The sequence below is a fragment of the Danio rerio genome, chromosome 3, assembly GCF_049306965.1.
Source record: "Danio rerio strain Tuebingen ecotype United States chromosome 3, GRCz12tu, whole genome shotgun sequence".
NCBI classification, from domain to species: domain Eukaryota; kingdom Metazoa; phylum Chordata; class Actinopteri; order Cypriniformes; family Danionidae; genus Danio; species Danio rerio.
In genome coordinates this window covers 51,052,714-51,080,062 of record NC_133178.1, presented here as the reverse complement: position 1 = coordinate 51,080,062, position 27,349 = coordinate 51,052,714, and the positions used below count along the sequence as shown (strand labels likewise).

General features: G+C 35.1%; 1 protein-coding gene across 12 annotated transcripts in view; it reads left to right on the top strand.

Moving 5' to 3' along the window:
- Positions 1-7,399: 7,399 nt before the first annotated feature.
- gcgra (glucagon receptor a) overlaps positions 7,400-27,349 on the top strand; it is a 167,845-nt gene continuing 147,895 nt past the window's right edge. For 6 of the 12 annotated variants that reach the window (XM_017354821.4, XM_009299727.5, XM_073944994.1 and 3 more), the window contains exon 1: positions 7,400-7,616. The gene's annotated coding sequence lies outside the window, so the exon portion shown is untranslated. Of the gene's footprint in view, positions 7,617-8,126; positions 8,211-11,430; positions 11,541-27,349 lie in introns of those variants that run through there. The other 6 variants (XM_073944993.1, XM_068218118.2, XM_073944996.1 and 3 more) reach the window with 3 other exon arrangements.

Here is a 27,349-nt window from a genome sequence, read left to right as displayed (position 1 = left end):
TAACATAAATTGAAATTAATAAATCCAAGGAATCATCTTTAGATAATTTATTTCAGTGTATATACATTTCTGAAAATCGCAGATTATGTTGCCAGAAGTAGAGAGGAACTACGGGGCGGCATGACGCCGTTCCTTTTCGCATTTACCAGCTGACCACTCTGACTTTCCTGCTGTTACGAGTTTGTCCAGTAGCTCACCGTGTACGTCAGCGGACTTGAGATGAAGGGCTCTTCTTTAACAATCTAGACGCAAGGTCTAAAGCACATGGCGCAAAAGCATTAAGGGCAAGTCTGAATCTACTTTTGCTATTTTGAAGACTGAAAAATACGCTTTGCGCCGTGGTGCATTGACTAACAGGGTTGTGCTTATTCTGTTAATGAGTTATGGGTGTGTTTTGAGCATAAAGTCTCATCTCCCATTTACTTTAAGAGTCAGTTTACTTGGAAAAAACTGAATGCTTCACTAGTTTGAAAATATAGAAATTAACAATAAAGAACGAATGAATGAGATAACGGTGTTGTACACACTGCCTTGAAAACATTTATTAGTCTACATATTTCATTTTGGTTGTTAAGCGCAAAGATTTGTTATTTCTAACTATTTCTAAATTCAGTTCTAATTTCCAGCAAATGAATAAATGAACAATAATAATTAAGTGTTGTCAACATCTGAGTTTATCCAAATATGCATCCATCCTATGCCCCATATGAACCAAACCCTGCAGGCTGATAAAATCTAAGCTTGTTTTAATAAAACAAATATAAATATGCATATAATAAATGCTACTACTACTAATAATAATATTATACAAATTAAAATTGTGGAGCAGCATGGTGGCGCATTAGGTAACCCACTTGCCTCACAGCAAGAAAGTCGCTAGTTTGAGCCTCAGCTGGGTCAGTTGGCTTTTCTGTGTGGAGTTTGCATGTTCTGCCTGTGTTTGCATGGGTTTCATTCGGATGCTCCGGTTTCCTCCACAGTCCAAAGACAGCTACGTAAATTGTCCGTAGTGTATGTGTGTGAATGAGAGTATATGAGGGTTTCCCAGTGATGGGTTGCGGCTGGAAGGGCATCTGCTGCATAAAAAAAATATGATGAATAAGTTGGCGGTCCATTCCGCTGCGGTGACCCCATATTTAAAAAGAGACAAAGCTGAAAAGAAAATGAATGAACGTCATTAATAAACTGAAAAAGTTCTCCAAGATAAAGAAGGCAAAGAAGCAGTGGTTTTTATATTTATGTGGAAAAAATAAATTTTTGTAATATTTTAATCCTTAAATTCTTTTACATTTGTAAAGACATTAAAGATATGCACCTTGTTGCGTTGGGTGTATGGTACACAGTAAAATCTTCAGAGTAAAATTTACTCAACAGCAGAGTTGAAGTTAATGAGACAATGATGGGGTTAATTAAGTAATGATTGAGGACTGATGATGAACACCTGCTGTTAATAAGCATAAACACAAAACTACATCTACCTTCAGTCACAGCTGTAGATTAAATAAACTGAAATAAAACACATAAAATAACTCAAAATCTTAGCAAAGTTTCATTAAGTAACTCCACAAACAGCAGCTTTACTTATTAACAACCTGTTTGGCCTTAGTTCTGCCACACTCTACAAATTTCCATATAGTGATATTATTAAGAATTGACTTTTTTTTACAACAACATTAAAAAAAACAAAACCACTTTTTGTGTTTAAGCTGTCACCATTGAGGAGAACAGTAGCTGCTTTCCTTGGACTCTGACTCAATTTCTCTTTGTTTACCAAATAGTGTATTGTGGCAAATATTATATAAAGAGAGTAGTTGTGGTGTGGATAATTGATTCTGTGGTGATTTAGTCACTGGTCAAGTCAGTAAAATTGTTTTTGACCTATTAAGTTTAAATAATGTTGTATTACAAAATAGCACTGTATTAAGAAAATGGAGCTCACCAATACTTTTATCAGATCATAAAACACATTGAACATCTGAAACACTTAAAAAACACAGACATAAAGAATCAGCGTATGCTTCTCAACTATGGTGAGTTTTTTTTTCCTACAGTGCATGCTGGGAACTATGGATGAATGTTGTATGATTCTCTTACCATGCCCTGCAGCCAAAAAAAAATAAATAAATAAATCTCTAACCACTGTTAAGATAGATACGCTGATTATTGATGTCTGTGTCTCTAAAGTGATGCAGATGCTCAATGTATCTAAATATAACACCACAGCTGAGGTCCATTCTTTTGAAAAACACAGAATTTTGTTTCTTATGTGATAAACCATCATTTAAACTTAATTTCTAGTACAGTTACTCCTATTAAGAGTAAGAATCTACACAGGATTTCTCAATCAACTTGATCACATGTACTTTCTTTATACTTGTCATAGTAGGCAAAGAAAAATTAACAGTAGAAATTGAGTCCAAGTAAATCAACCACTTTTTTTCCATGATGGTGACACCAGGGGAAAAAAAAACCTGTTTTTTTTTTTTTTTTGTAAAATGCAAAGAGCTAAAACAGTTTATTCTCAGTAAAAAGTTTGTGAATATCTGACAGAAATAAAGTCAATCAGGTAAGCAATGAGCGAAGCTGCTGCTGCTTCTCTTCTGTTTCTGCTTATTAACAGCAGGTGTTCATCATCAGTCCTCAATCATCACTTAATTAACCCCATCATTGTCTCATTAACTTTAACTCTGCTGCTGAGTAAATTTTGCCCAATTTAGAAAGGGACCAAATATTCTCTGAACTGAGTAAATTTTACTCCAATGATTTTACTGTGTAGTGCCCGAAGAAAGGACTTGACCGCAACACGTTCAAGTCCGCCGAAGAATGGTTCCAAAAATTAAAATAAACAAGTAAATCACAGGGTGAGAATGTGGTAAATTCTGAAAACGTGGTTAAAATCAGGCTGCCACGAGGGCTTTTCTTTTTTTTTGACCGCTTTTGAAAACACTGCAGTTCGGTTTAGGGAAGTAGGTGGGAACGGGTCAATTGGTGCTTTTTAAGAGAGTAATGCCGAGTTCAGACTGCATAATTTTCAAACTAGTCGTGTTACAGGTGTTTTCACACTGCATGACTATCTGGGCTAGCGTTTCGTCGCTGCTTTGTTTACACTGCAAGATGGTTCGGCGACATGGACATTCACATTGCATGACTTTACTATAGGGAGAATCGCCGACAACTTCGTCCAAACTACGTCTCACAGCCAAAAACATGTAGTATATCTTTTGTTATTAACTACATAATGAGAAAGAAGCCTTTAATGGGGTAGAACATGTACATATTTGCTCACCTGGGTTTAAAGGGAATTAGCCATTTCTCCTTACACGGCATGATTTGAATCGCCGACAGCTCCAGATATTCGGCACGCCAAATACCTCACAGGCATCGGCGACTCATCGGCAATTCTCTCAGATCGCGTCTTTGATAGTTCATACTGTGGGATTGTCACTCACGTGCACGAGCAGCGATTTGCCTGTGATTTCAAGCATTTGTCGGCGATTTCTCAAAACCTGTCGGCGAGCCAAAATCGGGGTTAAAATCACGCAGTCTGAACTACGCATAAGAAAGAGAGAAATTTGAGATCTCAAAAAGCATACAAAAACAGCAAAAAAACAAAAACAAAAAAAAACAGTATATATATATATATATATATATATATACCTCCTGGGATGTGTTTTGCTCTCTCCAGAAACGCATATAGAGGTACATAATTAGAATGAGTCTGGGTTGGACAGAATTGTCATTTTAATGATGTTATGTTTCATTAAAGAGGACATGTGAAGCTTCCTTTTGTGTAATACATCTATGTGTAATATGTGTAATATATCTGTTTGTGCATGTTTAATACGATCTGCAAAGTTCAAGTTTCCTACAAAGAGGATTTATTCTATTTAACAGAGAGGAGATTCTCCCAAGACAAACACAAATCCAGATATTATTTGCGCGAACATCTACAACACAATTTAAAAACATTAGCATAATGCCACCCAAAGGCATGTGCAAATAAAAAGTCCAGGCCTCAGTGAATTGTAGTGTTGTTCTCATATTATTCTAATGCTTTGAGTTTCCAGAGAGTTACAAAACAATTTACCAGATTGTTTGAGAGTTTTGCTTAATTTGGGTCATATATAGAGGATGTACTCTAACATTATGCCAGGATTTGGTAAGTTCCTTATATGAGCAGCTGTACTGGTGAAACTTGGGTGTAAATAGCATGATTGTACAGTTAATGTACTACTGAATATGTTGTTCTGCCTGTTTATGCTGTTAAAATGATGACGTGTGTGGAATAATACATTCAGTTTGTTCAACTTTAAAGATTTTCTCAGTTTTTGGATTTTATTTAACCCCCAGATTCCAGGTTTTCAGATGTCTGTATCTCAGACAAATGTTATTCTATCCTAACAATCTAAACAAATCAATATTATTTATTTAGATTTATCAATTTCCCAAACCTTACCATTATGACTAGTTTTGTTGTCATATATTGTTGAGGTTAGCACATTTTTAACTACATTTTTAATCAGTCTCTGGAAAAAACAGCATGTACCAAAAATTTGGAAGAACACTATTGTCATATTATGTCAATACCATGTCATACCAAGTCCAGTAGCCTCTCAACTTTAAATGTTTTAAGGCCTGTGGCTCTGACTTCTATTCCTATGGAGATTTAAAAAAAAAAAAAAAAAAAGATTAGGACAGAAATTTTTAAAAGTACAGAACAGTTCTTGACCCAATGCAGTTTGCATACAGGCCTATTAGAGGTGTGGAAGATGCTATCACTCTGTTGCATTTACTTTTCAAGAATCATGACGGTAAGGGGGCTCATGATCGGCTTTCATTTCTAGTTTTTTCTTCAGCTTTTAATACAATGTTTCCTCATATTTTGATCCAGAGACTTTTAGATTATTTTCAACTAAGCAATGATCTTGTTGGCTGGATTTTAGGCAAAAACTGCAAATAAACAGTTCCTGCTGAATGCCCGCTCTTCCACCGGATCACCTCAGGGGTGTGTGTTATTCCCACTTTTATTTGTTCTGTACACAAACATGTGTCAGAGCACATTTGAAAATCATTTTAATTTTAAAATATGCAGACGACACTGTGATTGTAAGCCTCCTCCAAGGAGATAAAACTAGTTATGGTCCCATAGTGGATCATGTTGTTCAGTGGTGTGAGGAGTCCAATCTAAAACTTAATGCAACAAAAACTAAGGATATGATTATTGAATTTAGAAGGAATCATACAGCAGATGAGGCGACTAATATTAGGGGTCAAATAGTAGAATGGGTGGAGAACTACAAATATTTGGGAACCATTATTGACCGATCTTTAAACTTTAAGGTAAATTGTGATGCTGTGTGTAAGAAGGGGCATCAGCTCCTATATTGTCTTAGGAAACACGTTTTCACATTGGCCCCAATAGGCTTACTCTTTTTCTATTGTGCTTTTATTGAGTCTATTCTATCCTTCGCTCTGGTGGCATGGTTTGGAGGTCTGTCTCTCAAAAACAGGAATAGATTGAGCCAGGTTATTAGGTGCTCTAGCAGGTTGATTGGTGAATCACAATCAGTATTGTATCCCTGTATTGGCAGCTTTAACGGATTGCCCAGAACATTAGTAGCTGTAGCTTTTATCCTCTGTTTGAGGAGTTTATCCTGCTCTCTTTGGGTCGAAGGTTTTAGATGCTTTTTAGTAGGGCAAAATGGTTTAGAAATACTGTAGCTTTTTCCCATCATCTATTGTTGCTCTGAATAAACTGTAATCTTTTAGGGTACTTTGTATGCGTATATGTGGGTATGTATATGTGTGATTTAATTATTTGTATCAAATGCCAAACTTAGCTGCAAAAACAATCTTCCTACGAGTACAAATAAAGTTAACTCATATGTCATGTTGAGAAATTATGCTTGAGAGTTACTATTATGCTTTAACTTACAACCACAAACTTTTGTCATGTGACATTTACTGAGCAATAAACAGATAAACTGTGCAGGTAACGAAAAATAAATAAATAAATAAATAAATAAAAATTCTTGCAACCACAATTGCCAAACAATGCTTTTGAAAAGCATGCCCTTGCATGTTCACTCTTACTGCAAGAATGTAACCTGGGCTTAAAATGATTTATTAGCAACACTAGAATTAACTGTTTGTGATTATAAACGCAAAAACATTGGAAGCTGTAACTGATGATTTTTGTTAGGTGTGCTACATTTCCTGTACATGCTGAAGCCATTTGGCCAAACAAAGCTGTTGCTGTCAGCTGGCCAATCAGAGTACTCTGGACTTCTGGGGAGGCGGTGGGGGAGGAATGGGGTGCTTTATAAAAACAAAACCAAATATGAGTGTTTCAGACAGAATCAGTGTTTGTTTAATGTCATCATGTCTGATACTGCAACTGTTGGGTAAACCAACGCTGTCATTCATGTATCAGTCAAATATATTTTATGAAGAAAAAGTTCAGGACAATATTCTTATAAATGTCACAAACAACTTGTTCTCATTTCATTCATTATAATACATACTGTTTTCGTCTGACAAAACAATAATTATAAGACTTCTTACCTTCTGTATTAATGCTAAAAGCCACACATTTGGTTAAAAATGGAGTAACCCAGATATTGGGTTAAAAAACTATTTAAAAGTTTCACTTGATCTATTTTTTCCTCCAGATTTTTCTTTCCGAATTTGGGTTGGAACAGTATTTATTTATTTATTTATTTATTTATTTATTTATTTATTATTAGCAAATATTACTATTAGCTAAGTTAAAATGTAATAATAACGCTGCAAGGTTTTCCTAATAAGTATTTTATTAAGTGCCATTTTAAAGGGTTAAATAATAATAAAAAAAATCTAACAATATTTATAGCCTACTAAAATATTTAAAACAGAACAAAACAAAAAGAAAGTTGTAGCTATTTGTTAACGTGAATAAACTGTGACATACATTTTTATATTATATCATTAACAAATAAATAACTTTAAAATATATTGTTCATTGTTAGCTATGCATTAGTTAAATGTTCTAATCTTATATATATATATATATATATATATATATATATATATATATATATATATATATATATATATATATATATATATAAACGCTACGATTACCACAATGAATGAATGAATGAATAAATGAATGAATGAATGAATGAATGAATGAATGAATGAATGAATGAATGATCTATTGCCATAAATGTAGACTATGTTTCTTGTTTACTGAACCTAGACACTGCTTTCACTTTAAACTCTATTATGATAACCCAATTGCACTGAGTGTAATTAATGGTGTGATTTAGTAGATCGTGTAATTCAGTTAATAGTGGTTGAGTGTTGACGTCAGGCTGATGATGCGGGCGCGCGCTCGCAGCTTCACTTTGAGCACTTCATTGTACTCGTGCGCTGGAACTCATGAGTGTCACCGCAGTTCAGTCACACCAAATCTGAAAAGCAGATTGATACTCGCCGAGGGATTCATCTTGCATCAATCCATTCACGATTGGATTACGCGTTAAATCCTGCGCCGGGATTCAGTTTCGTTCTTCTGAAGATGCCCGCTTGTGGATCACAGATTGGGGACTTTCGTGGAATTAAACGTGCTAAAGGTAAATCTGTTTTAATTTATTTCCCAGTTCTGACCTTTGGTTCTAGTTTAAATGTTGTGTTTGGCAGTTTATTCAAATATTATGTTGCTTTTGCTTTGTGGTTTGGAGAGTTAATAGAAGTAAAAGCGATTTATTTTCTTGTAGAGATCATTAAACAGTTATTTTTATGTCGAAAAAAGTAACACCTAAAGTAAATCTACCAGCTTATGTAGGTTAGTCTTGCGAAAGAAACTCTTAAAAACATGTTTTCTGATTGCTTAACCTCAGTCTTATCAATGCAGTGATAGGGCAAAACAGTATGTCGCCTGCACTGTGTAAACAAATACCTAAAGAAATCTTTAAAACTATAAAATGTTTTGGGTGTAATATCTAATAACGCACGCTAAACTTTCACAATCGTGTTGCAGTTTGCCTTTAAACGTACCCCAAATCAATGCAGTTTTAAATGTGTTTATAAGATGACAGAACACGTATCTAAATAATGTAGAATGAACACTTTCATTATCTTGTGAACATAAATCCACGCGCGGAGAGACGAGCGCAGCAGACTGCGCGTGGTACGAGAAATGACAGGAATCACGGACAGTTTTTGAGGTTTGATTCACCCAGAACTCGGGTTGTATATTAACTTAATTACACTCTAATAATCTAATAAAATTAGGATATCATTTATTGATTTTCTTATCGTCATTTTAACATAGATATTTACCAAAACATCACCAATAACGCAAAGCACGAATTGACAGGATCGCATGCAGTTCAAAATGTATTGATAAGCTGGTAATTGTGACCTTTATTCTGACTGCTATTGATATTTAGATATGCTGAAATGTTTCTTCATCGATTGTACTAAAGGCTTTCAGATAAAACAGCTGTTTTGTCGGTTGTTGGTTGGTTCTGTTCTACTTACCTTTGCTAAAAACCGTTAACATAAACCTTATGTAATAATTTGGGTTATTGATTGCCATTGTTAAAGCCAAAGTTTCAGAATAAATACTCTATGGCTAGTGTTTCAAAACCTTGGTTATGTTGACAACTTTTTTGTCATCAGTGTTTAGTCTCTGATCCGTGTTCAAGTACCTAAAAACTGATTTAATACTGCAGTTCCATTAACATTTACTGTTATTGTAGTATTCACCATTTTTTAGATGTGCGTCACCCATTAAAACAATACACAAACCTTCAATATTTTGCCATCTAAAATGTCAACTCTTTAATATGCTTAAATATTTTTATTTGCATAAATTTACACTGTTTGCTTAATTTTTGTATACTTCACTTCATCAAACTATTAATGTCACTGCACAACTCATTTACTAAATGCATTTTTGGACCAATTTCTTTTGGTTAAAGTTAATCTAAAGCTCGTGTTCCTGCACAGCACACTCATCGCATTTTAATGATAACCAATGCGCAAAAGGTCAATCAGACAATTACGATCCCTTCTAAAGGGTAATATAAATATATATTTGTATAACATTGTAAATAAATATATAACTCTCGATCATGTTTTGATCTTGAGCTTACTTCAAAATAATAATAATGTGTAATTGCACTTTACACATCTTTTTTTTTTCACACATATTGAAAGTCATTGCGATTCAATACAACACTGGAACCCTCAGACTTTAACTCTATCGATGCAAAGAAATACAGATTGAAAATAACAATACTTTCAAAACCCTGACATTTTAACCTAACTTGGTTAATTGTAAGCAAATACACCAGCTGAACAGATGCCATTGAGCTGAATGGCGATGCTAATGGACAGCTCTCTCCAGGTATTATAGACTTCCTTAATGAAAGTCAGCCTAATTGAGTGGATAACAAGCTAAGCTGGAAACACTGGTTGCTTCTACGTCATAGATGTGTATCTGAACCCAACATCTGCTTTCTACTGGTGACTCGGAATTATCTACAGTATGAGTGTACACATGTTTACTATGTTTGCAATGCAAACATAAACCCATTCAGACTGTTTTAATGCTTGAGGAGATCTGGAGTGTGAACCATCTGATGCATTCAGACATTTACAGGTACTTCCTTAAGGCTACGACATCAACAGAAGCTGTTACAAGACAAGATAGGGTTTCATAACAAGCAATTAAGTGCTAGAGAAAAGGTCTTTCGGTTCAGAGAGCTCGATCTAAGGCATGTTATACTTGAATAATTTAAAGTAATTTAGGCCTTGTTTAAATTTACCAGCTTACTTGATCTGACACTATTTAATTTAGGGTGATTTTGATATCATTTTCCTTCCACGTTGAAATCCAACGTGAAATCAACAACTTTCTTAAAAGCACAGTTCACCCAAAAAAATGTAAATACTGTCATCATTTACTTATCATCCACTTGTTCTAAACCTGTTTGAGTTTCTTTCATCTGTTGAACACAAAGGAAGATATTCTGAAGAATCTTGGGAAAAACAGCCATTGACTTCCATAGAAGTTTTTGTTCCGACTTTGGATGTCCATTGTTGTTTTTCCCAGAATTTTTCAGAATATTTAGTTTTATTTAGTTTTTTTTTTCAACAGAAAAAAATAAATTCATAAATAGAGCTGCAACAATTATAGATTTTGGTTGTACAATTATAGTCTGAGAAAAAATCACGGTTTCACGGTTAATATGCAATTATTACATGCAAGCTCCTTTTATTTTAAAGTGGTATTTATTGCTACTCGGTAAGCAAATAATACAGCCCAAAATAATAATAATATTAAGAAGAAAACAAACAATAATGCATTTCTCTTTTTGGACAAGTTTTTGACATTTAAACATACCGTAAGTAGTAATTTTACACTGATAATATTAATGTTATTCATTCAATAATTTTCTTTTTGTCCCTTTATTAATCTGGGGTTGTCACAGCGGAATGAACTGCCAACTTATCCAGCATATGTTTTAAGCAGCGGATACACTTCCAGCAGCAACCCATCTCTGGGACACATTTATACACACTCATTCACACTCATACACTACAGACAATTTAGCTCACCCAATTTACGTATACCACATGTTTTTTGGACTGTGGGGGGAACCGGAGCACCCGCATGAAACCCAAGCGAGCATGGGGAGAACATGCAAACTACACACAGAAACGCCAACTGACCCAGCTGTGGCTCGAATCAGTGACCTTCCTGCTGTGAGGCGATTGTGCGACCCACTGTGCCACTGTGACACCATTAATGTTATTATTATCAATAAAATAAAGGCTACTATTAACTTAAATTAACTGCTGTTATCATCTGCTTTTATCGTCATGTGTACGTTGTTAATGTTGCACTGAAAGTCACGCTCAACTCTCACCACCACAGCATTGATTCTGAAATTAAAATTTAATTTCCAGCCAACATATTTCATTCAAGTAAAGCTGTGGTCACACTGGGCTTTTCTCCCCAAAGACTTCCATTCATTCGCAAGTGAATGCGTCAGACCAGAAACGCAAGCACGTGCGACAAGTTTTGAAGTTAACTGCTTTGCAAAGTTCAAGCTTGGTGAACTCTGACCTGCAAAATCTCATCACTTGACTTAGTCGTTTACTTTTTTAAATGTCTAATCCCGCCCCTTTTTGTAGTGCCATACTACAGATTTTTGCATGCTCAAATTCGAGTGTGACAGCAGCATAATTTGTCACAAAATTTGTCAGAGAGCAAGCGGAAAAAAGAAGAAAATATTCAATACAAAAAAAAAAAAAAAAATCTTTGCTACTTTTGCTGATAATGCTAAATATAGAAATCCAACATCTTGTACAACATGTCATATTTATTTTCAATTAACGATTCAACAATTCACACGTAAAAATGTTTCATTGTAGGTGGATCATTTTTGAAAACCTATTCGGCTACATGATTTTGATGGTTGTTTGTCGCCACCCATTGGTTACACAATGCTATGACATTCACCATCGTCAAGTTCCATTAAACGGTGAGTTTAATCCTTACCATAAACATCAGTGTTTATTTCTGAAGTATCTATATGGGAAATACTTGTTATCCCAGTTCGTCTGTGTTAGTTAATTCTTGACCTTGTAATAATAAGGTTCTATCTGCGTACTGAATGAATTTGAGATATTGAGCTTCAAAGTTTTTGCATTCCATATACCAAACAGTATGTGTGTAACATGTTTTTTAAGTAAAAAGTCTAAAAACATGTAAACATCTTATAAAAACTTCCCATAATGTAAATAAGTTGTCATTTAATAAGAATATGTCTCAGTTTTGACAAAATGTCCGATAGAACTGTTAGAACTGAAAAAGTGTAAAAACTGAATCTCTCGATCAAACGCAAATTTGAATGGATCGCTTTGAAGGATTAACAAACATAGCAAACCATTATCCTTTATCATTCATGTTGTGCGGATTTGAATCACAGTCTTGTTTAATAGTGCAGCTTTTTTTACTGAATGCATTAATACAGGCTAAACAAACAGTGACAGAAAACACTATCTAAGACACTAACACTAAGCTAAGAAAGAATTTAGGTAGGTCCCAACACAACTTTTTTCGTCATCATTATATTTTACAGGGAAGCCAAAATGCTTTCATATGCGTGACTTAAATGATGCGGGAGACGATCTCTTTGCAATTGTTGGATGTTGGATGAACCTACAAGTTAAAAAAAGTTATTAATTCATGGGTCACATGCGTTCCAAACTGTGGTTTGTGCTCTTCGTTACACCCCATTAGAGGCCATTCACATATTGTGTCTAAAAGTGTGTGGAAAGCGCAAGCTTTTTGCTTCCTTCACCATTTTCAATGCATTGCTGATCACAGCATTGTAAAAGTGAAGATGTTTTCAACTAGGTGCGCTGCATGCCTTCATTGGAAGCAAAGAATTTGCGTGCACAAAAGACACAATATGTGAACAACTTCATGCTCCTAGCTTCAGTTAATCCAGTGTGTCTGCGTATTAGCCTCGATGTACATGCTCGGAATTTTGAACTAGCGCACAGTTGACAAATTTAGTTGCAGCAATTTTGTTCCATCTTACAGAAACGTGCTGTTGAGAAGCCTTTATGATTAATTAACTTTGCCAAATTAAAGCACGATTGTTAGTGAAATTGGTTAGTCATTGCATATCCATTCATAAAGTGTGAGTAAATGATGAGGAAATGTTAATTTTTTGGTCAACTATCCCATTTTAGGTGCTTAAGCATGTCTGTCTGTCTGTCTGTCATGGATTTTGCTGAATATAGACCTCCAGGACAAGTTGTATCTCGTGTTTACATCACATTTTGTCAGCTAAATATAAACATTCCAGTCTCCTCCATGGTCTGATGATGGCAATGTGTAAGTCTTTTGATTGCACTTTATATGGAAACCTTCAGGAAGCCTTGTTTGAGGCTTCCATTACAGAGAACACACAAACAAAAAAATTAACAAATGTTTTATCTGATTAAGTCCAAACAAGTACCAAAGGCCAAATGTAAACCAAGGGCTTCAGACTAACACATGAGAGTGATGACAAGTACAGACAGAAGCAGGACATAAAACATAAGTAAACAAAGTACTTGCTGCCTGTGCTCATAATTGTGGTACTTGTTAAAGTTCAGGTTCTGTTGAACAGACAGTGCTGAACTGAAAAACGTTTGATAATTTTGTAGTTTGTTGAACAATACAGACAAATGTAGCATCAATGGCAGGATGCATGACTGAAAATGGCAACATTTTGTTGAATTAGGAGGCCCTCAAAACATTTTTCAGTTGATTTAATAGTCTAAATCAAGGGTGTCCAAACTTTTTTCGTATGAAGGGGCAAAAACCAAATATCGTTGAGAGCTGTGGGCCAAAGGTAAATATTAGGGCTGCTCGATTTTGGGAAAAATCATAATCACGATTGTTTTGGTCATAATTTTAATCACGATTATTTAAAACGAATGCTGTTGAAGTCAAAATTATTAGCGCTCCTGAGAATTATTTTTTTTTTAATAAATATTTTCCAAATGATGTTTGAACAGAGCAAGGAATTTTAACAGTATTTCCTATAATAGATAATAATAGATAATATTATAATAAATATTTTTCTTCTAGGCTTATTCGTTTTATTTTAGCTAGAATAAAAGCAGGTTTAGATATTTTGAAACCCATTTTAAGGTCAATATTATTAGCCCGCTTAAGCAATATATTTTGATTGTCTTGTTTGCTTAATTACCCTTATTAAGCCTTTGAATCGCACTTTAATCTAAAAGCTTGTATTTAGAAAAATATCTAGAAAAATATTATGTACTGTCATCATAGCAATGATAAAAGAAATCAGTAATCAGAAATGATATATCAAAACTATTATGTTTAGAAATATGTTTAAAAAAAAACAAAAAACTTTTTTTCCAGTTTCCAAGAAATTGGGCAGAAAAAGGGTTGCTAATATTCAGGAGGGCTAATAATTCTGACTTCAATGTATACATACAGTTATTATCCTCCCTGGAAAGGAAAGATAAATAAATACAATAAAATAAAAATATGAAACAAACTATGCTTTAAGCATCTTCACTGTAAGAACAGAATAGAACTTTAGCTACAAAAATCCTTCAGTCAAGAGCAGAGGAATTCTCTCGTTTTGTTTGATTAATGATAAAAACAACACCGCGCGCTGTCTCTTTAATGGTTTCTCTTTCACGTTTCTTTTGATCCTCAACTTGTTTGTTTATTACACAAATGAGGGTTAATATGAATAATCACTAAGCACTGCGTTTTGACACCTATTTGACCATTAAAGCGCTCACATTAAGATGACTTTAGATGTTTGCGCCTCGTCCGTTTTGCAAGGTGCACGCGCGGTCAGAGGAGGTGCACGATGTGGCACCAGGCGCAAGTATTCCAGCTTCAGTGTGCGAATAAGACCGAATGCTGACCGGCCGCATGCTTCTGGCTGTGTGCGCCGTCTTTCGCGCTTTTAGGAGCAACATATGGAAAGGGGGCGGTATATGATGCAATAATCATTTAACTCGAATAATGCTTTTTCATAATCGTTTGAAGCCAAAATCGAAATCGGATTTTCGATTAATTGCACAGCCCTAGTAAATATACCAAACTATTTTAAACTAACTGGCTATTGGTACTTTCCTAATCTATTTCATAATATTTCGAAACAATTAGAAAATATTACTTTAAATTTTATTATCTAATGCAGTATAAATTTTAAAATTATAACTTTTAGCAATGAAAACACATTTCTAACATAGTGGAGTTCAATGCTGAACACACTATTTAAGCAGAGTTTGTCTTTGACTTGATTTTCAAATAAATAGATAGCACATTATATTACACGTTGCATGTATTTACCTTAGTAATTATGAATTATATTTAATTAAATATAATTAACTCCATTCACATGGGGCGTCAGTATCAACGCTTCCCATTCACTTTGAATAGGTGACGTCAGGCGTTGCCGAACTGCATTGTGGATCTGTCGACGCCACTTCAGAGGCGTTGCTCGGTGCAGAAGTTGGTACTAGCCTGACTTCTCAAGTGCCGACGGAAGCGTCAGCCAATCAGATCGCTGTATGCAAATACACCTGCTAGACAGTGGCCTATTGCTGACTGAATTTCATTGGCGGATGCTGCTATGATGATCGCTTTAGCCCCAACTTCAGACACGCCTTCAGTTAAGCGTTGATGCTGAAGCCCTGTGTGAATGGGGCGTAACTCTATTCTTATTTTAAATACTTGTAGTTAATTAATAATAATTAGTAGTTAAATGACACAAAGTTCATTACAAAGTTACACTGTGTAAAGTACACCTCGAAATAAAGTGTAGCCGAAAACATCCATGTACATTTAGATTTTGAAGTACAGATATTATAAGCAACACTGTTTCTATCAAACAGATGTATACAGGAAATCTAGAGTCGGGGTCGATAGGCATGGGCTGGTGTAAGATTCTGACGGTATGATAACCTTGGATAAAAATTTTTTTTTAAAAATCACGTTTTCACAGTAGTGTGATTACTGCTTCAAAATTTATATATTTTAAATTTCTGGGTAAAAATCTTTGGAGATTTTTTCAGCTAAAATAATCTTACACATACCTTAGGAATGGTTTTAAAGAAAATTTTGATGGTATGAAACCTCAACTTTTCAAAACCGCGGTATACCTTAAAACGGTTATCGTATGCCTAGTGGTTGATAAAACAGGCAGATGTCAAAAGGCAGGAAGCATGCAACGTAAACAAACAAAACGAAGCAAGGTCCAAACACAAAAGATAAGGCAAGGCAAGGAAAATGCGTCGTAATGTTCAAAATCAGAATAATAAGACTCAGCAACAATGTGCGTGTTTGTGCTGTTTTTATAGTTCTTGTAATCAGTCTTTGAGCAGCATCATCTGTGTGAGTCTAATCTATGGAGATTTGGAGCAGGTGTGTGTGTGTGTTGCATAACAGGACTAGTAGTTAATATGAGACAAGATTGTAGTCCATGTAAATGTGAATGTTCTCCAGCGATCTATGAAGATTAGATCACTGGTGACCATGACAGCAGGTTTAGGGTACTTATGCATAATTAATTGTAAATACTATAGTAAATTACATGGAACATGTAACAAAGACACCTTAAAAAAAGTCTATAAAAACATGTTGTTTAACTATGACAATAAAAAGCAAATAAAAATATTAAATATATTATATTAATCTAAAATCAATGAGATAAATGTAAATTAACTAAAAGAAGAGTAAAAAAATGATGAAATAATAAGCAGAACAATATTAAACCTTTAGTTTTTTTTTCTTTTGAAATGAATTAGTAATTTTTTATATAATTTTCCTTGACTTGAGCATGACTCATTGAGCATGACTTGATCATTGCACACCTCTGTCTCTTCAGACCGTGTGTTGAGGTACAACTAAATTATTGATGCTTGTAGGTTGATTTGCATCTGGCTTTAATGTACCAACCTTCAAAATCATTCGTGTCTAGCAATCCCCTGGACCAAATAAATGAATTATAAATATCAATAATGTAGAAAGTGTAAACTGACTGAATCACTGATTCACATTCGCACATTAAAGACGTGCATATGCTCTATTTAGACTCTCAAAGTTCACCAGCGCATGCATAATTCATTTATTTGTGAGGTTTGTTCACAACCAGTCTAAAAGCAAAGTGTGGATCCCACAATACTTGTGGGAACTACAAGAATAGTTCCTGTTTTAATCAATATGAGAGCCTCTACTTCTGGAGTGTAGATGCCATAAGCTGAATTTTCACATTGTCAGGTGAGAAGCATCACATTAGCTCTGTAATGTTCATTGTTACTTTATTTTTTATTTAGTCGAAGTCAGAATTATTAAACCCTCTGAATTATTAGTCCGCCTGTTTATTTTTCCCCCAATTTCTGTTTAACAGAGACAACAGTTTTCAACACATTTCTAAACATAATACTTTTAATAACTTATTCTAATGACTGACTTATTTTATCTTTGCCATAATAACAATAAATAATATTTGACTATTTTTTAAGACACTTCTATACAGCTTAAAGTAACATTTAAAGGCTTAAATAGGTGAATTAGGTTAACTAGGCAAGTTAGGGTAATTAGGCGAGTTATTGTATGGTTTGTTCTGTAGACTATCAAAAAAAATATATAGCTTAAGGGGCAATTAATTTTGACTTTAAAATGGTTTTAAAAACTTAAAAACTGCTTTTATTCTAGCCGAAATAAAATAATAAGACTTTACATTTTAAAGTGTTCTTTACATACATTTTAACTGTATGTATTTTTTGCATGGTGATTACAGTTTTTTATTGCTGCTAAACTGCTAAACATCTGTGATATTTTTAGGAAGATGGTTTACTCTGTGATGCTGTCCAAAAACAGATTAAGCTTTTTTTAAGGCAGCAAAGAGGATGTTTTTAAAATAAATTTCCTTGTTTGATGAATCACAAGACCAGATCAGGTGGCAAAGCAAAGTCTTATTTGTGAAGATTTCGTCCACAGTATGCGTTTTGCCCAGAAATTGCTAATTTTACAATTACATTGTGTTAAATACAGGGCTGGGTTATTAATCAAAAAGTAATCAAAATCGACATTCAGGAACTACAATCGATCAAAATTTTTCAGGTCAATTTTTCTAATTATTTTCCTACGCTTTGTTAAGGCTAATTTATACTTATTATTTTATGCTGATATTATCCTTCTGCCAAGTGCACACATACGGTCCGACACAGCCTTTGCATACCCGCCCACCTCTCAAAAAATGTAACTACACCTCACAACGACAAGTAGCACAAGGCACATGCTTTTTGATTGGTCGCTTTGGTATCGGTGATGAGGGTGGGTGGCGCGGAGATCGCATTTTAGGCAATGTGTTTTAATTTCAGTTGCTCAGCACTGATGTTCAATTATTAATCATAGATAGTAGATAGTAGATAGTATGTTTCCTTCCATTATTTTAAAATCAAGTTATGCACCCTACATTCAAAAATCTATCACTTGTAATATGTTGGCATATTTACTGTACAAAAACTTGTCAGTTAACTATGAGGGCAAAAAAAATAAATAAATAAATGAAAAAATATTTCATTAAAATGTTTATTTCATCGAGATTTTGATTTTAGTCTAAATAGCCCAGCCCTAGTAAACAGTTTGTACAAACATAGTTTGTTTACTTAATAGTTAAAACTAAATAGGGCCAGGCAGAATCTGCAGATATTTTTTGCTATTTCTGCTGATAATATTGTAAAAAAAATCTGTGGATTTGTTCAGAATTATTTTGGGAGTATGACCAAAAAAAAACAACAACAACAACACATTTTTACCTTTTGTTTAATGTTTACAATACAAATCCAATTAGATCCGCTTAAAGCAAGTCTCTTATATAATATCTCTAAAAGACAGAAAATATTACAATACAAACTGTATTGAAAATAAATCATATGACCATTTTAATATTGATATTATTATATCACAATAATACTAAAATTAATTTAAAACCTGAATAAATATAAATAAACACAATTTTACACTGGTAAATACATAGACGTAATGATGGGTTAAAAAATCTGTAAATAAAATCCTTTGCATGCGCAGATTCCATGTGGGCCTAAGGCATTAAGTTTACTCTTTTTTTTTTTTTTTTAAGTAAAGTCGGTCAAACATTATTTTGATGGGCCGTTTGTTGAATTTAAGTTACATTAAATCTACATGCCAACTGATTCTCATTAGATTATAAGTAGACTGTTAGGTTGGGGTTGGCTGGGGTAAGGGTTAGTGTAAGTTGACATGTATTTGCAAAGTTTCCTACAGTCAGTTAAATGTCTGTTTAGCAGCAGTATCAACAGATATTAAGCAGACAGACTACTAATACTCAAAAGGACCATCAAAATAAAGTGTTATCGTAAAGTCAACTAATTGCTATTTGCAGTCTAGTTGCTCTCTCTCTCTCTCTCTCTCTCTCTCTCTCTCTCTCTCTGCTTTGTTGCATCACATCTGTTTGTTCAGAGAGTGTAGTCAGTATCTGTTTTATCTACATTTAGAGTTTACAGTTGCTATAGTGCTGACTTATACATCAGCAAAACAGCATGAGACATAAGAGAGCTGTCAGTGTCGAAAGAGAACAGGAAAACCAGGAGTCCATCATCAGAGCTTACTGTGGTGCTGAAGGCTCTGAAACGGTTTACTGTTTTACTGATGATTTATAAAGTCCAGTTTTAATCAGAAATCAATTTACATACTGCAATTGCAAAGTAATTTATTTTGTTTTATAATTTACATATTCTTATTTAGACTGAATTGGAAATAATATATGAGTCAGATGTAGTATATGTATAGTGTTGATATGTGTTTGTTTATAAACAGTGGTGTGAAAATTATTTTCCCTATTATTAATTTATATTTTGCATGTTTCAGATCTTTACACACTTTTTTAAATATATTTTGATTCATTTAAATATGAAATCAATTTTAGGTGATGCAATGGCGCATTAGTTAGCACGTTCGCCTCAGCAAGAAGGTCGCTGGTTCGAGCCTTGGCAGGGTCAGTTGCCGTTTCTGTATGGAGTTTACATGTTCTGACCATGTTGATGTGTGTTTCTTCCGGGTGCTCCGGTTTCCCCCACAAAACCAAAGACATGTAGTATAGGTGAATTGGGTAGGCTAAATTGTTTGTAGTGTATGTGTGTGAGTGAGTGTGTATGGAAGTTTCCCAGTGATGGGTTGCGGCTGGAAGGGCATCCACTGCGTAAAATACGTGCTGGATAATTATGAATGAATGAATTAATTAAATCAAATTTAATATTATGTTATGTCAAAGATAACACCAGTCATGCCGTTTTGAAATGAATGTGTATATTATTAGCCTTGAGTGAAAAAGTCTTTGCCCCCTAAACCTAATAGGTGTCTTGTCACCCTTAGCAGCAACAACTGCACTCAAGCATTTTCTATAACTTGCAATGAGTCTGTTACAGCATTGTGGGAAAATTTTGGCCCACTCATCTTTGTAGAATTGTTGTCATTCAGCCACATTAGAGGGTTCTCACGCAGGAACTGACTTTTTAAGGTCATGCCACAGGATCTCAATTGGATTAAGGTCAGGAATTTGACTAATATGGTTTATTTTTCACACACACACACACACACACACACATATATATATACAAAAAAAAAAAAAAAAAAGAGATAAAAAATGTCATCCAGATGCATCAGTTGTTGCCTTAGTAACGCAAGTTTAATGTAAGCAGCAATATATAGTTGAAGTCAGAATTATTAGCCCCCCTTCGATTTTTTTTTCTTTTTTAAATATTTCCCAAATTATATTTAACAGAGCAAGGAAATTTTCACAGTATGTCTGATAATATTTTTTCTTCTGGAGAAAGTCTTTTTAATTTAAAACGCAGTTTTAATAAAAAGAAAAAAAATATTACCCCCTTTAAGGTAATTTTATTTTTGATAATCTACAGAACAAACCATCATTGTGCAACAACTTGCCTATAACCCTAGCCTAGTTAACCTAATTAACCTAGTTAAGCCTTTAAATGTCACTTTAAGCTGTATGGAAGTATCTTGAAAAATATTATTTACTGTAATCATGGCAAAGTTAAAATAAATCATTTATTTGAAATGAGTTAAATGACTTCAACTGTAGATTATGATTTGCTTTTCTGTTTGTGGGACTTCTTTATAATAACAGAAAAATAAAGTGTGTTATTGATTAGCCAACTATGGAAAAACTGGTAACCAGCAAAGACTGGTGATGTCTCTCGCACTCGCACTCTTAACAGCACAGCTCAGCACAGTTACTTAACCATGCCTAGAATTCCGGCCCGAGAACATACCATACTCAAGTGCAATAGTACTGTTCCTGACTGTTCTTAGAACTCTAAAAAATAGAATTGACATTTAGACATGACTTGTTACTTAAATGGCAAGAGTTTTACCCTTTTTTCAAGGTTTAAGATAAGTCTTTTGTGTCTCCAGAATGTGTCTGTAAAGTTTCACCTCAAAACACCCATAAGATTATTTATTTTACCTTTTAGAATATTGGATTTTCTGCTCTGAACACAATGCAGATGTTTTTGTTGCGTGTGCCTTTAATCCTAGTTCTTCCTACCCACCATTCCCACGTGCCTGTCAGTGTGCCTTAATCTTTGATTGCGTCAGATAAACAGCATCCTGACAGACATGAAGGCTGCAGATCTCACGTAACGTTTGTGAGAAATACTACAATATGAACTTTTCCAATGATTATTTGGTGCATTTGTTTTGGAGTTCAAGCTTTCTGCAATAATGAGTCACACACAATATTGTTACAAAGTTCACATACGCGCGATAATTGAATTTGTTTTACACATCGCATTTGAAAATCAAATGTGACAGGATACATGTTAATTTACACTGCTTTAAGTATATCCATTGTGTTAATGTACAAAATAAACCTGATTCAACGTCCACAGACTGGGATTAAAGCGTCTTCTTTTATAATTGCACTGACATGAGGCTGTGGTGTTAAAGGGGTGGTCCAGAATGTTATTTTTAAGGCTTGGTTGTGTTAATAAGATGCAAAGCAATGTGTGCTCATGTTTAACTTGAAGGAAATCGTCTTATTTTTTCATAAATCTCACTTTGATTATACACAGCTACTCAGCTAACATGAAAACGACTGTCATATTTCCTAGTTCCTCTAAAAGGCCCACCCTCAAGTGACTCTGATTGGTCATCATCATAATATGCTGTGATACGCCGATCGGCTTCACGTCACGCCCTGACAAGCACGCGCGTTTTGTGTAAACAGTCAGTCAGTCAGTCAACACGTGTCTGTAACGAGTGAAAATGGGATGCGGCTCCTTTAACTGTTTCTGTGCCTTTTAGTGTGTTTATGCGTGTATACGATGAAGTATTTGTAACACGAGAAGCGCATGTGCGCGGGAGAGATTTTTATTGTTCTTTTTCTCTCATGCTCGGATTAAGTTATTTTCTGTGGTGACAGAATAAAGCACAAGATGTGAGATGAGACCTTTGTGAGCCTGGATTGATTTGTTTTTGATGTTACACTCCAGTTGGGAAATCATTGCTGTATTTTTTTTAAATCAATGCGTTACAGGACGTCTTTCATGCATATGCGGAATATGCCTGTGTAAGTAACATGAATCGTTCACATATCTTTTGCGACTTTATTGTCCGAGTTGTAAAACGCATAGCATAGCTGCCTATAGAGAGAAATTCTGCCGTCTCACACAGAGAGACGCAGGTGCTGGCCAAGAGTGCGTGTATGTGTATGTGTGTGTGTGCGTTTACAGCCGTTTGATAAATATGGATTTGTAACGTTAGCTAAGTCGTTAGCGGTTACCATAATTTCCCGTTGTTTACATCTTTGCTACAACACACCGTTAAAGTTAGACACTGTACATGTCATGATCAATTTTAACAAATAAAAACACTTACAGGTCATGACTCAGAGTTCACAGCGTCTCCTTGCTCCATCTTTGAGGAGATTTTAACTGAATCCAGCACTGAACTGGGAGAGATTCTGGAAGCTGTGCTTTGTCAAATCATGCTTGCTATGTATTTTATAGTTCTCTGGAACATAATTAATATTGAACTGTAAGCACTTCTGTGTTTGGGTCGTGTCATTTGGAAGCCCAACAACAGAAACAGAACAGCTCTGTGGAAACAGCAGGATGGCATTTCTCTCTCTGCAGTAACGTTACAGCGCCTCTGGCCACGGCCTTTACCTGCGCAGTGTGGGATGCGCAATAACGAACTTTTGTGATCTCACAGGGGGCGGAAGTATTTTTTGTAGTCCCCAAAATTCGTTAATTGTAGGCGTTGCTAAGCTAACTCTGTACAAATCAAGGTCTCCCTTTGCATTAAACTTTGAATATTTTACATTCAGAGATGCTGTTTATGTTCACACAGCTACATTACACATCAACTGAAGTTTAAAATATAATATCGTAGTGGACCACCCCTTTAAAGATGGTAAAAATCATGTTTTAACACCACAGAAGTGTTTTTAAAACGTTTTAAACTTGTAAAAATCATTCTTGATCACATTTGATGATGATTGATGATCACAGAGAGCTGAACAGATCTTTTTATACAAATTGCTTTGCGCACACCCTTTCTTGTTGATATTCATTCATTCATTCATTTTCCTGTCGGCTTAGTCCCTTTATTAATCCGGGGGTCACCACAGCGGAATAACCCGCCAATTTATCCAGCACGTTTTCACACAGCGGATGCCCTTCCAGACGCAACCCATCTCTGGGAAACATCCACACACACAGCGAACCAGCAACCCAGCGACCTTCTTGCTGTGAAGCGACAGCATTACTGCAGAGAAATGTTAATTCGTAGCTGTCAATCAATTCATTGGGTGGGGAAACCGCATTTCTACCTCACGTTGCTGTCGGCCTCAAAATGGGAGAGATTTGGATCCTATTGTAATGTCAGGAAATAAAAAATGACCTATTGTATCACTCCAATATGACTGCAGAAACACTATACCTACAGTACACACAGTTCTGTCCAAACAGCTTACAAAATATGATTTTCATTATAGGTGCCCTTTAGCCCTTTAACCCCAGATTCTCAACCCAGCAAGTATAAACACTATATTTATACAATATAACACTATAAACAGTTATTAATTAGCTATGTCTGCATATATGCATACATCCTTACAGTTTAGAAATGAAATGTTCTGTGTTAGCTATATATTAATAGCTCAACGGCACGGAAAATTGCACATACACCAAACTCTTAGTGTTAACAAAAGGACACATAATGGTGAGATAAAAATACATTTGCTGAGGTATCCATGGCAATTAAGTTAATTTACGTTATTATTATTATTATTTAAGTGCTTGGTACTGATTGAGATATTTTTTTGCCCAGCCCTCATTTTTAAGTGTCTTGTTTCTGTTATGTATAACACTTCACAAGATTTCTGGAAGTTATTAATAGCCAGTCAATCATATTACACTTTTTGTGACTGAAAAAATGAAGTGCATTAATGGTTGTTGAGCGTTAATATCCAGGCTGGACCACACCACGGATTTTAAAATCATTAGGCTGACCACACTGAATTATAATGATGTGTAGCATGTTGTAGCAAGAGCTTGTAAGCACCAGCTGTCCTGTGACATGGGGTTACACATTGGTCCAGGAGTTCACAGAGAGTTTCAGCGATCACACGTGCTGCAGTGCACATATACCGAGATAATAACAGCTCCACGTATCCCAGCGTTCATGTGTGCTGCATGCGCACTTACAGGTGCTCAACAAGTACAAACAGTTCCTGAGAGCTGTAGGAAACAATAACCCCTCGCTTACTGAATTAGCATTGACTCCTCTGCTTTTAACCAGCTCAAATTTTATTGCCAATCATTCCCGCTTTCTCTTTCGAAGCGTGTTAAACGGATCAGCTCCGAGTTTATTAAATCTGTCCAAGTACATGAAACACTGCGCACAAAGCTGGATGCTGGTCAGGGCTCATTTAATAAAACGTCCTCAAACACACATGCTCTTTATCTCCCTGTGAAATCACATTACCGCTGTCATTTGTCCTGTGGAGAGACAGACATACACGACACTAACACAATCTGCCTCTGTCATCTGGAGCTTAATCAGTCTTAACCAGGCGTGACTCCATGAGACAAGAAGTGATTCGTCCGTCTAAACTGAAAGCCAATATTCAGTGTGATGACACAATCCAGAGAAGAGCTGGTCTGCTGACTGAGCCTGGATTCTCACAAGTTTTTTTTTTTTTTTTTCTCCATTTTCCTCAATTGGTGGAGTTTTGGTTTCTTGCCACTGTCTTTGCTTCAACACTTATTGGCTCATTGGAAATACGTGCTTTAGCTGAGGTTTTTGTGAAACCGCAAAAACAAACTTTAACATATTTTTGACTGCTGTTTCCAATAACTTTTGTTTCTTATCTCTCTCATGATATTTACAGGCATAAGTTATCAACAAATAAAGAATTATTTTCACAACACCAAATACGTAACATAAAACAGTGTCTATAATTAGTAATGAAATATATTTGCCTTGCCTATCATGGACAACTTTTACTATGGTCAGTTTCCTTAGTAGATCCCTTTGTACAGAGTTGTACTTGTGATGTAGAGTGATTGAGTTTGAGTCCAGGTAATCACATTTCTAAAAATTTATAAAACTATGTAAAATCAAGGTAAAGCTATGTACTCTATCTTGCATCATTTCATACTATTGGTTGAGTTTAGGGAAAGCTTCAGGTCAGTGGTTCACTCAGTGGATTTTGTTTTTTCTACAAGAAAGACATGTATCTGAAATCGAACATCTTGTGTTTTCTTCGTAAAGCTTTTATGACTCAATTTTGCAATGTACAGTATAAAGCAGTGGTTTTCAAAGTGGGGGTAGCTGGACAATGACGGGGAGTCACCTGGTGATTTCCAAAAATCTATTTATTTTTATTAAAGCATAAGAATTACAAAATTTTATCCACAACCTACTGAAGAGAAAAAATAGTAATTTAGTTACTTTATACTATATAGTTACTACAGTAGCTTATAGTTACTAGTTCTAATGGATCGCGACCCTTGGGGTAATTGCATTATATTAAAGACACAGCACAAGCGTCAGATGCAGCCAATTGATTTTATAATACCCATCTAAACTGAAAGCTAATATTTAGTGTGATGACACAATCCAGAGGAGAGCTGGTCTGCTGATTGAGCCTGGATTCTCACAAGTTTTTTTTATTCTTCTCTATTTTCCTCAATTGGTGGAGTTTTGGTTTCTTGCCACTGTCCTTGCTTCATTGAAAATACGTGCTTCAGCCGACATTTTTGTGAAACCGCAAAAACGAACTTTAACATATAATTGACTGCACTTAGTAATAACTTTTGTTCCTTTTCTCTCTCATAATATTTACAGGGACAAGTTATCAACAAATAAAGCTTTATTTTCATGCAGTTCTTTGCACAACACCAAATACATAACACAAAACAACTTAACAGTGTCTAGACTATGATTAGTGATCAAATATATTTGTCTTGCCTATCTATCTCCACATGGACAACTTTTCTACTTGGGATTGGGTTTGAGTCCAGTTAATCACATTTCTAATAGTATTCACATTTTTATAGTATTGGTTGAGTTTAGGGAAAGCTTCAGGTCAGTGGTACACTCTGTGATTTTTACTACAAGAAAGACGTGTATCTGAAATGGAACATTTTGTGTTTTCTTCGTAAAACTTTTATGACTCAATTTTGCAATGTATAAAGCAGCGGTTCTCAAAGTGGTGGTCGGGACCCCCCAAAAGGTCGCGGGACAATGAAGGGAGGTCGCGGGACAATTAAGGGGGGGTCGCCTGGTGATTTCCAAAAATCTATTTATTTTTATTAAACCATAAGAATTACAATATTTTATCCACAACCTACTGAATAGAAAAAATAGTAATTTAATTACTTTATACTATATAGTTACTACAGTAGATTATAGTTACTAGTTCTTATGGATTGCGACCCCTGGGGTAATAACATTATATTAAAAACTCAGCAATAGCGTCATATGCAGCAGATTGATTTTATAATACTAAGTTGAACTTTCTGGCACATTTACAGCCCTGCCATACATTTAAAAAATAATCGAAGAATAGACTTGGGTTGATTGGTGTGTGTGCGCAATTGCATGAAAGGTTTCTGTATTTATAACCACCTCAGAGGATATTGGGGGTCGCGAGTTACTGGCATTATTATTTTGGGGGTCGCGGGCTGAAAAGTTTGGGAACCACTGGTATAAAGCACTGTGGAAGTAAAATTGACCACTTGACAGTTACTAGAAAATATACAAATAACAATAAAGATGCAATCATTCACATTTGCATGCAAAAACCTTTGCACAACCAGTCTGTCTCTGTGGATGTGGCTGATTAAGGATTATCTATGTACATCGTTGTGGCTGATTTTTTAATATAAGAAGAAAATCACAAGGTCTGATTGTCCATGTCTGTGTATGTGAGGGAAAAATAACTATACTCAAAGAGTTCAGAAAAAAAACCTTTAAGTGCCGGTTGAGTGTTGGTTTGGTAGTTTAACTTTTTATGGTATAATATATTCATTCATTAATTTTATTTTGGGCTTAGTCTCTTTATTAATCAGGGGTCACCACAGTGGAATGAACTGCCAACTTATCCAGCATACCTGTATATTTTATGCAACAGATGCCCTTCCAGCTGCAACCCAGCACTGGGAAACACCCATACGCTTTTGCATTCACACACTTACACTACAGCCAATTTAACCAATTCAGTTCACC